Source organism: Nicotiana sylvestris, chromosome 1 (assembly GCF_000393655.2).
Source record: "Nicotiana sylvestris chromosome 1, ASM39365v2, whole genome shotgun sequence".
Taxonomy (NCBI): domain Eukaryota; kingdom Viridiplantae; phylum Streptophyta; class Magnoliopsida; order Solanales; family Solanaceae; genus Nicotiana; species Nicotiana sylvestris.
Genome location: NC_091057.1, coordinates 11769606 through 11784336, shown reverse-complemented (window position 1 = coordinate 11784336; position 14731 = coordinate 11769606). Strand labels below are relative to the sequence as shown.

The 14731-nt window shown below is 35.7% G+C and overlaps 1 protein-coding gene across 1 annotated transcript in view; it reads left to right on the top strand.

Moving 5' to 3' along the window:
- Nucleotides 1–8241: 8241 nt before the first annotated feature.
- The window catches only part of LOC104246750 (adenosylhomocysteinase), a gene marked incomplete at its 5' end in the record, with an annotated part of 28924 nt that continues 22434 nt past the window's right edge, over nucleotides 8242–14731 (top strand). The window contains 1 exon segment of the mRNA NM_001302609.1: nucleotides 8242–8279.

The following is a 14731-nucleotide window of genomic DNA, read 5'->3' as shown; positions in this document are numbered from 1 at the left end:
TGGTGCGCGAATTGCACGGGTTGTGGCTTTAGATGGTATTGATGTGTCATGCCACTAGAGTAGTCGTGATGGATGAGATGAGTTCATTGGACCTAGGATGAATACTATCGGATTCGATTTTAGCATGTTGGAAGGATAACATTGAAATTCGGCTTAGAAATTTACTATAGTCCTTGCCGAAGGAGAGGGAACTCCATGACTAGTTGATCTGAGAAATGGTTATGATTTCTGCGTGTTTCTTTCATCATTAGCAGTATACGAAAGTGTTGGGATGAGGCTTTGTTTGATAAGAGGTTTATTACCGGTATTGGGTTGTATGAGCAGCTGTTGTGTTTAGAAGTTAACGCCATGAGTGTTTGAGTTGTGTGGTATATCATTTGATTTCATCTTGAGTTGCGGTTATGGCTTGATACAGCATGTTCAGACTTATTCAGTGTGTAGATGTGAGATTCTGATCCTATAGATAATTCTGGATGTTGGAAATTGGGTTGTAAGACTTATGGACTAGGTTGGATTAAGAAATTTCAGTCATGTTGTGTTGTCATATCTATATGAGATAGGGTGACGTGGGATCACCCCCGGTTATGTGCATAGTAAGATCATACATCGATTTAATAGCTTTTGGAACAACTCTGGACATGTTCGAGGACGAACGTATGTTTAAGTGGGGGAGGATGTAACGACACGACCGATCGTTTTGAGCATTTGCACTTCTCTTGCCAGTTCTCGGGCATGACTAGCCCCGTATGATGTATTATGACTTATGTGAATCGTCAGTTTTGGTTTTCAGGTTATTCGAAATAGATTCAGAAGAATGTTTCTCATCCTGAAGCTTTAAATTTGAAAGGTTTGACCAAGTTTTGACTTTTAGTATTTGATCCTTAGATTTAAATTTTGATGATTCTGCTGGCTCTGTTAGGTGATTTTGGACTTAGGAGCGCGTCCGGATTGTGTTTTGAAGGTCCGTGGTAGAATTAGGCTTGAATTGGCGAAATTGGAAATTTGGCGATTTCCGATCGGCAGTGGAAAATTTTGATATTGGGATCGGAATGGAATTTCATAATTTGGAGTTGGTTCGTAGTGTCATTTGTGATGTGTGTGCAAAATTTGGGCCCATTCGGGCGTGTTTTGATAGGTTTCGGCGTCGTTGGCAAAATTTGGAAATTTAGAAGCTCTTAGACTTGAATCCGAGTGTAATTTGATGTTTTGATGTTGTTTTGAGTGATTCAAAGATTCGACTAAGTTTGAATGATGTTATGAGATGTGTTGGTATGTTCGGTTGAGGTCCTGAGGGCCTCGGGAGAGTTTTGGATGGTTATCAGATTACTATTTGGCTTTGGGAGTTGGAAAATACCTAATATCTGGTGTTTTTGAATGTTGTAGGTCTCAGATCTTGGAAATGCGGCCGCGTTAGGAATTTCGCGGACCGCGATGGGAGCGTGAGGCCACGACAGGATTTCGCGGACCATGGTGAGGTTTGGTGCGGCCGCAATACATTTTTATGTGGATCGCGGTAAAGATATCTCAGGGCCCGCGACCGCGGTAAAACTTCGTGGACCGCTATGGAAAGAATGGGGTCGCAGTGAGAAATACGCGGACTGTGGAATGGAAATTCAGAGGGCACTATTTAAGCGAGGTCTATGGTTTTATTTCACATTTTTAACTTTAGGAGCTCGGCTTGAGGCAAATTTTCAGGAGTTTTTCAAGAAAATCGTCTGGGTAAGTAATTCTAACTCGGTTTTGGCTAATATTCATGAATATATCTTTGAATTCATCATTTGATTCGTAATTTAGGATGGAATTTCGAGAAAAATTGGTGGAGTTTCATAAAATAAATTTTTGGGATTTGAAAGCCGATTCGAGGTCGGATTTGAGTGAAACTAGTATGGTTAGTCTCGTAATCGAGTGGGTTGTCGGATTTTGAGGCTTTGGTTGGATTTTGAGACGTGGGCCCGGGGTCTGGCTTTTGAGTTGACTTGTTGACTTTTGACTTAAAGCTTAGCATTTTCTTATGCCATTGATTCATTTAGCCCGTGTTGATTGTATCGAATTGTTTGTGGCTAGATTCGAGGCATTTGGAGGCCGGTTCAAGAGGCAAGATCATCGCGGAGTAGGGATTTAACCAGTTTGAGATAAGTGATGATTGTAAATCTATTCATGAGGGTATGAAACCCAGAATTTTACAACGTTTTACTACTTTGATTTGACACGCATGCTAGGTAACGGGCGTGTTGGCGTGCACCATTGGGGATTTATGACTTGGTCTGTCCCGTAGCAACTATAAGTTGCATATTTGGCTGAAACTATATGATACTTATGTGTTTTAGAAAGAATTCTATAAATTGGGCTGAATGCCATATTGTGGGCCTTGTGCCAGAGTTGTTCGGACTCTTAGGGGCCTTTTTCTTATTATCCTCTCACTGTTTTGATTGAACATCTATACTGAGTCATGCTATGTTTTACTAATTTCATAACACAGTTTATAGTACCTCATTTTGATGCATATAAAATATTATTTTAGGCTGAGCATCCTGTTTTTACTGATAGCCCAAGTGGCTTGAGAGATTTATGACTGAGTGAGGCCGATGGCCTATTTTGTGAGGATATTATAGGATCGGGCTGCGCACCACAACAAGTTGTTACTGATTCATGATTATGTGAGGCCGAGGGCCTAATTGATTTATGCCACAAGGTGACTTATTATTGTGAGGCCAATGGCCTGATTGATTTATGCCACGAGGTGGCTTGTTATAGCGCTTGGGCTGTAGGAGTCCCTTCGGAGTTTGCACACCACCAGTGAGCGCGTGTACCCTGATTGTGAGTGATGGTTTGTCCGAGGGGCTGTATTTGAGTGATGGTGAGGTTTGCCTGATGGGCTGTTTGTGATTCATGTTTTGCCCGAGGGGCTGTATACGATTGATGTTTGCCCGAGGGGCCGTATACGAGTGAGTTTTTTCCCGAAGGACTGTTATGATTTTCACCACTTTCACTCTCTTTTGCATTGAACCTTTGTTGAAACAGTTGGAAAAAATGTCTTCAAATGACTTTTACTGAAAACTGGATTTGAAACGAGATGATTTGACTCACATACTGTCTTGAAAGCATATTGTATCTACTCAGATTTCATGATGTGGATTTTATGTGTTTCTACTGCTCAGTCTTTGTTTACTTTTATTACTTACTGAATTGGCGTACTCACATTACTCCCTGCACCTTGTGTGCAGATCCAGGGGTTGCTGGACGTGCTAGTAAGTGTTGGTTTCATCCGTCGCGGATCTGTTGGAGTTAGCAAGGTAGCTGCATGGCGATCGCAGCCCTGCTTTCCCTCCCTCCTATCTTCCTCTAGATGTTATTAGTTTGTTTCCAGACTGTATTTGTCTTAGTATTTTCGGACAGTTCTTAGTAGATGCTCATGACTAGTGACACCCCGATGCCGGACTTTTCTTTCCGCACCTTGTTATTCAGATTTATCTCATGAAGTTTTATTAACTAAATAGCTTGAAGTAACCCTTATTTTGAAATAACGGGTTGTTTTGATAAAAGAGTTGGCTTGCCTAGTTCCACGTTAGACGTCATCATAACATGATAGATTTGGATTGTGATAGTATTAAATATAGGTCGGATTGAATAATTTACTCATTTTTTGTATTACCCGATTTTGATCGATCCAAATCCGATCCGACCCGCATGTTGCCACCCCTGGTGGCGATAGCCACTTGATCTTGGAACCTTACAAGATAAGAAATAGGAATCGTGTCAAAGAAATGGAATTTTCTAAAGTCCAGGAATAAGTAGAACTTTTTGGTTGGTAAAGTGTTTGGTAAAGAGCCGCAAACGTGCTAATGTCTATGTACAACTTCTGAACTTAAATTTAACATTTTCTCAACCAATAATATAAAACTGTCAAATTTGAGGTAAGACTTCTACACTATAGGTTGAGATTGTTGGTAGGAATGAAAATGACCATGTGGGGTATCTTTATTCGAGCTCCCTCCCCCGCTCCCCCCCTCCTCCTTTTTTCTGTTGTCATTTGCCTTTGATAAGGTTGAAATGTTGGTTGTGTAATAAAATACTGTGAGTTAGATCTAAGCGATTTTGCCATGTGTAATTACAGAGGTCAGACTTATCAAGTCTGTCCTCCAGTTTTTACACAAAGCTCATTTATATAGGAATGCTAAAAGTTCATTTGTACGCTTTTGTCCATTTCTTTTCAAGAATACAATGCTTTCATTAGCTGAATACAGACTAATACATTGTTTAACTACTTCAAGCACTAATAACTTGGTTCTAAAACTTTTAATTTGTACATATTTAATAAAAAGTTTAACACAAATATATTATTTAAACAAAAGCTACTGAATTTGATCGAACTTCTAGTTCTATTCCTGGCCGGATATAGTTGCAATGTCACCATCAATGATTCAAAAATCTCATATATCCGTGTTAGTCGATGTCAGAATTCTGTCGGTGGATTTCTACCAGTGTTAACAAACATATGCACACTTATTTAAAGCTATAACATTGTTGAATCTTGCACTGATGTTGATGTGGTTGTGCTCTAACATGCTGAATCTCATTATTTCGATATAGGAAGCTGTAGATCCCTTTGGCGGTCGTGGGGAGACCACGACACTCAATATAAATTTAACACTGCATATAATAATTGGCACATGGCCTATGCTAATATCTGACTATTTTTTAAAGATATTTATTAGTATATATGGAGTTTTTATAGAAATTTTCCGGTGCCGGTAACCTCTCAACTTAATATGTCTATTCGTATCTACTATTTATTGTAATTTTTATGTATAAATTTATGTTGCACGATAAAAATATTGAGTTGAGATGACATGCCCATGGAATTTACAAGATTGTCACTGACGCAAGGGATATATACAAATTTACAAGCTTGTCACTGGCGGGACTGATAAACACCTTGTACTAAGTACTAACCACTCTTTAATTTGTAGTAATACTTATTTTTCTGAAATGTCGAATACTCTTAGCATTTTGGTGATTGACAGAAAATGACGTTTTAATTTGCAGGTTGTTAAGTTGAGAAGCATTGTGACTCGTTCTATTGAGTGCCTAAATGCAGAATATGTTTACCTTAAACTTTAGATTACATCTTAATTGACTTGAATAAACATATATTGGTTTATTCTCAAAATCTTGAACTTGGATTGCAAGGTTATGAATTAGAAAGGAGCACTTTCTTGATAAAAGTTTCCCGTTAAGGTTCTTAAACTTACTTTTTACTAGTAAACTTACCCACATTTTGCGCGGGGTTTAAGAAACATCAATAAAATTTTAAAAAAGAATTTATCGAGCTAATAACAAATATAGATACTATCCCTCTTTTTATGAGAAAGAAAATCGCCAATAAATAAAATACATTTGGTTTAATTCATAAATTTGGTTTATTTGTAGAAATAATCTATGTGATGTATAGTTAATTGTATATTATCAATGAATATTACTTAGGTTTTATCTAATTAAGAAAGTCCAAGACCAAGAAAAGTAAAACCTAAAATTAAAATAAAAGTTGCATAGATTCTTAAAGCTACCAATTACACAAATAAAGTAAATTAAATTATTGTTAGTTGTATATTGAGAAGCTGAAAATTTCTACGAGAAAAAATATATACTTTTTGACAAAAGATCATTAGTAAGACCTTTTCTTCTTACTTTGCATGTTAAAATTTTTATTCCGTTAATTTATTGTATTATTCTGGTAGTTAAAGCATGATTTTATGTGATACATTTAGTTGAGTAACTGCAATATTAAGTTAGAGATAATGTCACACTTTAAAGAATAAAATTCACCAAGTATTCACAGGAATAATTAATTTATTTAATAAAAAAATCTTTCAATAACATAGTTAATAAGATAAGAATCATAACTAATTGTGTGTAAATCCTAACATTAGAATAATGATTATTGTTTGCAAGTTGATTATAAACTTCACTAAGTTTTCAATCATCGATACTATAACCCGATAATAAAAAATACTTTCTTCATAAAGTTAATAACTCTACTGAAAGCCTGTCCCATTCACATTGTTAAATTTTTTATCGGTAATAACCTATTATTACATGTGATTTCTTAATTAATTAGATTACGTTATAAGTTAATTTAAAGTTATCTACAAATTATCAACGTCATAGATTGATGCCTAATTCGAAAAAGTTCATTGAAGAAAAAAAAATAGAGGCAAAAGAATTAAGATCATACATAAAATTATATTTATAAAAATGATAAATCTATATATAACAGGAAAAGAAAAACACATTAGAATCTGACTTCAACATCGGATAAAGTCACGACTCAAAGTTATTGCAATTGTAGAGTATAAATATATACAACAAAAAACAGATATCAAAATCTCTATGTATTATTTGAAAAAAAATCACTACTTCAAATTATACGACATAAACGTAAAGATGACAAAATCAAAGACCATTAATGAGAATTGTGAAATACGCTTTACTTCGATCTTCACCTCATTATTTGACACTTCCTCTTAAACATTCTTCTAAAGATTCACACATGTATGGAATGTCTTTGTGAAAGTACGGGGGGGGGGGGGATGAATTATAGCCTTGCAAATTTTTAGTCGACTACTCTTCAGACCTAGTCGACTTATGCGGAGACAACCTGCACCAAAACTGTTAGTACTTCAATTTAAACATGTACTACTCACAATAAACAGTAAAGGTGTATAATAAAATATGAGAGCAGTAAAATAAATGACACCAGGAATTTTATACTGGTTCTGAACTAATGTGGTATCCTAATCCAGTCTCCTTGGGGTGCAAGGATGTTATCATTTTAGCTCTTTGTAATTTGGGTTAAGTACAACTTGTGTGATTTTCTTGTTCACCACCAACATTTACAGGATTGGTTTTCACTCGCTCGCCAATAACAAACAAGGGTTGGTTTTCACTCGCTCACTAACAATGACCCTTTAGTTTTCACTCGCTCACCAAAGAAACGAACAATGACACAACCTCACACTGCCTCTCCAATATTTTTCTATCTCTCTTCTCTCTTTTGTGTACACAATAAATCCAAAAGTAAATTACAATACTTGTTAAGAGTAGAATAAAGAACTTGTAGTTGGTAGACAATTGTATAAAAGGTTGCGTGAATTTGCTATTGCAAGTGTCTTCTCTTTTATACTTGGTCGTTGAATATCCTAGCGTTGCAGCGGTCTTCTAATTTTGGAAAAGGATTTCCTTTGCTGCTACTCCAACTTTCATTTACTGCTTCTCGACCCTTTTGAACATGATCACCGTGATGACCTTTTTGACCCAAAAGGTCATTATTCGTTTTGAAAGTAAATTCTATATTTCGAGGCCTTCAAAACCTCTTTTTGACTCACCTCGATTAGCATGCGCAGTCCGAGCGGGTTTATGGAAAGCTCTTATGTGAAAACTAAGTAAAATATAGAAATTGGCTTTTAAAATTGAATAAAGTTGACTTTGATCAACATTTTTGGTAAACGGACCCAGACCCGTGATCCGACGATCTTATACAGTCCGTAGTAAAATTTAAGACTTGGGCGTATACTCGAAATCGAATTCCGAGGTCCCAAGCCTGAGAAATGAATTTTTAAAGAAAATTATTTTCTGGAAAATATAAAAGCTTTTAGAAGTGAATTGATACAATTCTTGATTTTATCGGGCCCGTATCTTGGTTCCGGAGCCCGGTACAAGTTTGAAATAATAATTAAGTTGAATTTGTGAAGTTTGGTAAGAATCAGAGTTCGTTTGGTATAAATCAGACCTTTATTTAAGAAAATAGTAATTTTTATGTTCTTGAGTGATTTCATGAATTTGAGTTTCAATTCATAGTTGTTGATGTTATTTTGATGATTTAATTGCACGAGCAAGTCCGTATGATATTTTTGGACTTGCGTGCATGTATGGTTTGGAGCCCCGAGGGCTTGGAGTGAGTTTTAGATAGGCCATAGAGTGAAATTGAACTTAGGAAAAAGTTGCTAGTATCTGATATTTTTGCCCAGGCCTCTGATCTCATAATTGTGAGATCAGGCTTCGCAATTGCGAAGTCCTCAGGCATGGGAATTGCGACCTAGGTGTCGCAAATGCAATCCTAGCAAATGCGACCCTTTTTCGGAAATGCGATGTCGCAAATGCCACTGGTCCCTCGCAAATGCGAAGGTGACAGAATTTTCTCATGGTCGCAAATGCAACAGATTCTTCGCATTTGCTAAGAATGCCCTCAAAACTAGTCCACACTCTAACTTTTTAAAAGAAACATATGTTGAAAAATATTTTTATATGAAAAAGTTTTAAAAAAATTATTTTATTTGTCTACCTATATTGTAAAATAAAATTAAATATTTATTTATTAAAAAAATATGCTAAGTATTTGTTTATTTACTAGGGATATAATTTTATTTCTCACTATTTGGATTATTTTAAACTTGCATTAATATACTAACTAGCATATTTTAATAAAACATAAATTCTGAAGGATAATTTTGTCTTTAACTAACCTAATACATGCATTAAAACCCATTGCATTGCTAATACCATTGTTTTCTATGCATTAGTTATGCATAGGATAATACCAAATATGATGTATAACTAATGCTTGCATAACTAATGCATAGGTTCAAAATTTCTACCAAACAATATATTATTAATACACAAAGCTAATGCATGCATTAACTTATCTAATGCATCCTATCAAACGACCCCTTATAGTAATTACCATGAATATCTTCCCCCAGACTATTTTGGTCATGTTAATCACTATGGGTGTACATAAGTTGGGTTGGTTCAGATTTTATATTTACCAAACCAAACTAATTATGTCAGGTTATTAAATTTAAAGACCAAACCAAACCAATAACACTCGGATTTTTCAATCTCAGTTTTCCTCGGATTTTCGGGTTATTCGGGTTTTTTCGATTTTTTTTCCAGTAAAATCTTCATTGCACAAAACATATAACCTTTGCTCAAAATATTTCTTTAATCCTGGTAAGACACAACTATATAAGGTATTTTCCAAGAAAATAATACAAAAATATGAGATATGTCATGGCATTATCCTAAGACATTCAACAATAAAGACAATAAAATTATGTAATATCAATATTGCTAATTAAAAAAGCCATAATAAAAATAAACATTATCTAAAAGTACTAAGTCATGCTAAAATAAGTAGATTTATAAGGGAGTATTAATTACATAACTAAACGCTAAAGGAAAAATAAAAATAGGTTATGCATTTTTATCAAAATCATTGTAAAACAAAAAATAGATATTCAATACATTATCGTTCTTAGTATTGAATTGAATGTCTTTTGTTAGCATTAGTATTGATTTGATTTTGATTCGGGCTTTTGTTAGCATTATTTAAGTTACTAGTATTAATGACTATAAAACTTATTGGTACATTCAAAAATTCTAAGTCCAACCTTGAAATAATACTTTAATAGATAAAATAATAAAAAGGTTTAAAAAATATTTATAAATTACATCACGATAATTATATTTATATATGAAATATATCTAAAATTTCTATATGTAATATTGGGTTGGTTTGGTTTCGGTTTGATTTTCTTTAGTTAAAACCAAACCAAAGAAATTATGGCAGGGTTTATTTTTCCAACACCAAACCAATTCAAAACAAACCATAGTCGGGTTTTTTCCTCGGTTTGACTCGGATTATCGAGTTGGTGCGGTTTGTCAATTTCCTTTGTACACCCCTATTAATCACTATGTCATGTTCTTTGTGTTGAGATCGAAAATAACAAGGCGTCATGCGGAAGTTAACAAAGTAAATTTTTGACAACAACAAATTAGATATATTAAAAAAAGATATACTAATTTCATATGGTTTGGTCAAGTGACCTATAACAATCTACTAGTATAAAAGAGGAAAAAAACTTATGAGAGAATAAATTCTCTCCTTAAGCAAAACTCTCTCAAGTACTATATTTTAGTCGTATTGTGAGCACGTGATTTTTGCCCTACGAGAACTACTCCCAGAAAATTTAAAATAAAATAAATTTTGTGTTATTTGCAATTGTTGTGAATTTTTGTATTGTTTGCATTTGTTCGTGCCTGTTTATTTGTTAAGTTAAGAACAAAATCACAAATATAATGTACTTTGCATTTCAGGCATTTAAGGTCTAGTTGTGTGATCTTATATTTTAATTGGTACTTAATCATGTTTGATAATTATTATTAAGAGCTAATTAGTATTTTAATAAGTTAATTTAATTTATAATTCAACTTAGAATTTTAGTTTTTAAAATAAAAAGAAAATAAAAGAAAGAAGAAAACAAGAAAAATTTCGGATTGGGCCAGCTTTACAAGAAAACAGCCCAGGCCCAATGTCAACCCCCAATCCAGCCCATCTCCAGCCTCAACCAAACGACGCCATTTCAGGCATTTCCATTGGGACCGTTGATCTCAGTTGATCAAACAGTCCCAAAGCTTTGACCAAACCCGACCCCGACCCATTACCCGGTTCAGCCCGACCCCCTACTTAAACCAAACGACGCCGTACGGTTTAACCCCTTGATCCTGGCCGTTGATCTTAATTGATCTAACGGCCGAGATTGAAACAACCCCTCCGTATATAAGACCAATCCCTTACCCCACGCCCCCAAAGCCATAGCCCCCCTTCCACCTTCGTCTCTGAGCTTCAGAGACCAAACATGTCTGCCACCTTCAACCACCGTCCTCCGCCCACCGGAAATCGCCTCACGGCAGTTCCGGTGGTCCAAACACACCCAAAATTACACCATAGCCTCCCCACAACATCCTCTTTCCAGATCTTGTATCAGTTTCCCTCGAATCAATATCCAACGTCTCGAATCTTCCGATGACTACCAAATTAACAACCCTAAACCATCTGACCACCCTCGTTGCAGATCCAGTACTCGTTGGCCTCGAATCAACCTCCAACTTCTCGAATCTTCAATCGAAGATTCGAGCAAAACTAGATCTACCCCAACCAATCCCAAACTCATACCAGACATGTCCCTGACCTCCCTCATCACCAAACCACCATGGGTTTGGTTCGAATCTGGCTAGAAACACTCGAATCCCAAATCGAAACAAAGAGAACCCTAGAAAAACCAAAACTGGTTTCTGTCCGCATTTTAAGAGGTTTTGGGTGTTTAACTGACCTTAGTCGAAGTGTTCTCAGTTGAGAACACTCGATTAAGGTCCGTTTGACCTCAAAAGAAGTTCAAATTCGAGTCGATTCAAGTCCGTCTGTTCTTTGTTCTATCTAAGGTATTTTTCCTTTCTTTCTTTTATTCTATTTTCTAATGTTTTAAGTGTCTGTTTATGTGTTTGGTATTGTTATATTAATTTTTCTGTTTTGTCGATTATTCTTTCCTTCTCCATCAGACCTTTTTATTTGGTCGAATTTGTTTCTGTTCTTTGTTATGTATAATTATAGGCTGCATAATCAATTCAAATAAGTTTCGTCGATTAGTTGTTTTATTATAAACCTCTGTTCTTGTCAATACCGATTGAAATTACCTGATTATCTATTTTCAGATTGATTGTTATCAATTGTTGTAGATAATCGGTTAATTAGTTCTCGTCGATTAATTCGTTCTTGTTTGTAAACCAATAAGCTCGCCAAATGTTTGTTGTGTATGCTTGATCTGTGAACACTTAGCTTCAGGGCATTGTTAGTAGGCTGACAATGAACCTGCATTCATGTGAATTTTGAATCAATTTTCAATTTCAGTTTAAATGATTCTGCTGAGTTCTGTGTTGTGATTTAAATTCAGTCCATGGGATTCAAGGGGAACTCCACCTTAATCATTCAGTTTGTTAGGAGAATTGGTTATAGCTGTTAATCAAATTAGTTTTAGATAATTGCTAGTTGAGCACATTTTAGAATTAAAAGATTTAATATAGTTGAATTGTATTAGGGGCAGTAATATTAAGGGGTTTCAGCGGTGATTTGGGAATGAAACAGTTAGGATAATATTTTAATGTTAGTGTTTTGTTAGTGGGATATTAATGTCTTTAGATTAATATGATAATGGGGAACAAACGGGATTGGGGGAGGGCTGAAAATAAGGAAAAGTTTCCTTAGTGGGATTTAAAGTGGAATAATTCAGATTTTTAGTGAAAAGGAGGGGTAAGGCAGTAAGTATAAGAAGGCAGAGGGAGGTCTATAGAACTGGACTAAAAAAAAATTGAATTCTAAAAGCTTGAAAAAGTTGAAAAAGAATAGTTATTTTCATTATTTGTCTGGTTTAGGATCTAAAATTAGCTAGAACTGTCTTCCTTTTACTTTTGCTCTATACTTGGGGAAGTATATAGTTGCTGGCTATTTGTGGTTGTACTGCTGGTTGCCATTTCTGTTGCTGCTACTGCTGCTGACCCTCTTCTTCCTCTTCTTATATTATCAATACCAGGTACATGCTTCGAATTCCCTTGATGTATATCTTCAAAACTTGTCATGGAATTGAATATTGACTAGCGTGTATGAAGATCTGGAAACTAAAGTCGAAGTTTAAATGGAGACATTAAAATTCTGATGTAATAACTGTTAATTACTACCATTCTGTGTGATTAAATGCTTCTGTTTTGTGGTAATTCAGTTTCTGGTTCATGTTGGTTTGTTGGTTCATGCTAATAGCTTACGGTGACTTAGCTATTTAGATTATGTGTGTAATTTCAGAGTATGGGGTATTGTGTAAGGGAAAGCTGCTTGAAGGTGTCATTAGTTTTCTTGGTTTGACATCGAGGCTTGTTGTATGGAGTACTGTCCATGACCCTGTTTTTTACTCTGAAAAGCATTACAGTGTTGTTTTAGTTTAAAAGTTTTTTTTTATGGTTGATCAGTTCCAATCCCATATATTTGTTTGTGGGAAGTTAGCTTAAGAAAAATTAAAATACAAGCATGAGCATTTCGTTAATTATGGCATCAGCATGGTTTCAATAAAGAGGGTAATAAGTTAGAGGTTCTTGGGCTTGTCTCATGAGCCCAATAACTTGGGTTGTTATCGTAAGGCCCTTCACTTAGTAAATTTGATTAAAAATGCAGGCTGAGATAAAAATTGCAAGTTCATGTTAATAACTTATACTCGAATATTGAAATTTAGAGGTGAAATCGTTAATACAATAGCATGTCTCAATTAGATTTACATTCTGATGATGCTTATGCCATTGACGGTTTTGTATGTCTGAAATCTGGGCTTAAGCAAGCCCAGCAAGGGAACACCTTTTTTCTTGTTTGGACGTCTTGCAATCCTAACGTATGCTCCTTCTGGACTCTTACTGTCGCCATTAACCCTAGGGCCTCAATCTAGGCCCAAGCTTTGAAAGTTGGATTGTAGATAGCTTTATAATTAATAAGTTGGGTTTGAGCATTGACTTAAAATAGCCATAGTTTCTTCAAAATTTCATTTGGTTAATCTAATTAGTGGAGGTGTGCCATATTAAACAAGAATAGCTCATGGCCCTCATGTATTAATTTAAAAAATGTTCCAATTAGAGCAAGCTGAGGTGCGCCATGTCATACAAAAATGACAATTGCATGGCCCTCGTCCAATTAATTTTGTTTAACCTTAGAAACCGAGACGTGCCGTTTAGTGAATTTCATGGCCTTCGCAAAGTCGCAAACACGAAATTGCTTTAGGCGCGTACTTTTAATAACTTACTTTCTTAAACCCGGGTGCACATTTATGTGACCCAAATCCAAATCTCAACGAAGTTGGAATGTATCGAAAATTGCGGGTACATTTATGTAGCGCAATTCGAGATGCATTCTCACGACGTTGCAATTCTTTGAATAAATAATAACAAAGGCGGTAAATAGTTAAAATTTTGCACATAGATTCAACATGTATTAAAAGTCAGATAAATAAGCCGAATATGACAGTTGAGCGACCGTGCTAGAACCACGGAACTCGAAAATGCCTAACACCTTCTCCCGGGTTAACAGAATTCCTTACTCGGATTTCTGGTTCGCGGACTGTAATACAGAGTCATTCTTTTCCTCGATTCGGGATTCAACCGGTGGCTTGGGACACCATAAATCTCCCAAGTGGCGACTCTGAAATAAATAAATAAATCTCATTTCGATTGTCCTTTAATTGGAAAAACTCCCCATATGTCCCTTAACGGGGGTGTAGGTGAAAAAGGAGGTGTGACAGCTCTGGCGACTCTGCTGGGGAGATAACCCAGAATCTCTGGTTCAGGGTTCAAAAATTTCGAGCTTAGAATAATTTTTATTATTTGGCTTTATTTATTATCTGATTTTATTACATGTTTTAGCCTAAATGTGCAAAATGTTGCTCTTACCGCTTTGATATTATTTGAACTGTATATATAAACTGCTATGAAATCCCTCTCTTCTCTTTCTTAAGGAGTGCACGCTGGTCGTGACTTCTTTCTGTTAGTGTCATATCCCAAAATAGAACGAGGATTCGGAGGAGTTGCAAAACCGGATGATCTTTTGGTTACCGGTACGCAGTTCCCATCATCAGCTTGAGTTGTCCGCTCGGGTAAGCCAGGTCTAGAACAAACACCCAGGATAAACCTAGTATAACAAAACCTCATACCGGATCCCTAGTAGGAACGCTTATTTTCGTCATGTGCACTTAACTTAGGGGACTCAACACAGGGGTTGGGTCCGTCTAGGACAAGCAATCTGAAATAAAAAGACCATCCTGCTGCATCCTGTTTGTTTTATGCATTTATTTGTCGCAGACTTGCA